Genomic DNA, 2,056 nt, shown 5'->3' on the forward strand with positions numbered 1-2,056 from the left:
CGCCCTCACGCGCATGCGCACCCACCACCCAGGACAACCAACTGCAACATCTAATTATATCTTAATTACTGGAATTGTTGTAAATTACAGCTAGAGAGCGGACAGCAAGGCCATGATTTGGTTTATTTACATCATTTTTTCTTATATTTTAATAATATTATCATGAGAAAAAATGTAATATTTGATATTCCTCTACATTATGCAGTTGTCAGCTATGTTGTATCGATTTTGGCGCAATCAATGAGAACACACCCTTATTGCATGCCACAAACGTATATAAAGCAAAATTGCTGAGTTATTCCATAATAAACATAGTTTTAAGAAAAAGTAATTTAGATATGCTGCCATAGGCCTGAGGAGTAAGCCCAGGAGCCATAACAAACAGGAACTTCTCCATTAGTCTAGACACCCCGCGCCTCGCCGTCCACTGACCTCCAACAATCAACTTTAAGATTCACTTTTTTTTCGATTTTCCTTTGAATTACATCATTTTAAATGAATCTTGTTCAGAAATCTTAACGTGTTTTTGGTGTCAGCATTGCAGGTTATGTGTAAATAAAAATGTTGTTGCAACATGCTCACAGAAGACTGCCAATATATCTCTATGGAGAAATCTGGCTAAATATTGATGTATCAAAGACGTCTGTCATATATACACCAGGAATATATATCAAGGACCTAATGTTTCATTGCACTGGACTAACACAAATATACCGTATGCATTTTTTTTTTGTGAATCACACTAAATAGGCCTACCTAATGTGGGCCAGCAGGCCTACTGAAGAACTTCTCAATGCTTATCGTCGTGTGTACGAATTAAGAGGTATATAAATTATTTAGCTTACTGTATTGATATATACATACATTGAGATGTAGATAAGTTTAAGCTTTTTCTATATACGTATTTGGTTATCCTGGTTTAAATGTACATAATACATATTTTACGGGCCCACCAAAGACCCCCAATGGAAGTAAGTCACTTTGACTTTCTGGGTTATCCTAGGTAACTCTACACGTGTCTTATTATATAATATCTTTATTTACTACAAGTACATGTACAACAATGACATACTACTATGTATATAGAAAGTCCCTTGTTATGCTCCGCATTTCGGTACATTTCGGGCAAATTAGGTCAGTGTCCCAGGATGCGACCCACACCAGTCGACTAACACCCAGGTACCCATTTTACTGATGGGGAACATAGACAACAGGTGGAAAGAAACACGTCCAATGTTTCTACTCTGGCTGGGAATCGAACCCAAACCCTCGCCGTGTGATGCGAGAGCGTTAGCCACCAGGCCACCAGAGCCTAAGTAAATTTAGTACTAGGGTGGAGGTGTGAGCCAGGGAAAGGCCTTGGTCAGATGACCAAAAGCTCTAGCTGTGGGCCATCATATGACTAAGACCCGCGCCAGGAAACACTTGTCCTGTATCCTGACAAACCTTACCTAACCTAAACTTGGTGTTCATGTTTTATTTAGTTACCCCTATTAATTCTAGCAACCAGGTTTGCCATTTTCTATACGTCAGATAATTTTAATTTTTGCAAGGAAATCCTAAATATGATTCTGAGATTATCGGATTTCCCAGCAATGTATTTTAGAATCCAACTTGATGGCTGTGTGATTGATTAATTGATATGTTTGTTTAGGTTTAAATTAGTTTATATATATTTTGAAGAGAATTGCATGAATAATGTTTACATAAAATTCAACCATCTAAAATAATTCCAATAAAAACATTTAATAAGAATTTCAACAGAACGAATCATACTAAATATTTAAATACACTAGAATTACATATCAAATTAGGAACAATTTAATAACAATTATTTCTAATATATTTTTGTCATTTATATTTTAAAAAAAGGCTTATTATTAGAAAACTGTTTTATTAGTTTTACGTAAAAAATATATTCATGAACTTATCTCATTTTTTTGCATTATTTTTATATTGTACTCGGTTAATTAATATATTTTACATAAATACCACGTACAATTTATAAAGATATTATTAAATTTGAAGATGACCTTCCATCGGGCAGAAACTATTT

This window comes from Cherax quadricarinatus, chromosome 38 (genome assembly GCF_038502225.1).
Source record: "Cherax quadricarinatus isolate ZL_2023a chromosome 38, ASM3850222v1, whole genome shotgun sequence".
NCBI classification, from domain to species: domain Eukaryota; kingdom Metazoa; phylum Arthropoda; class Malacostraca; order Decapoda; family Parastacidae; genus Cherax; species Cherax quadricarinatus.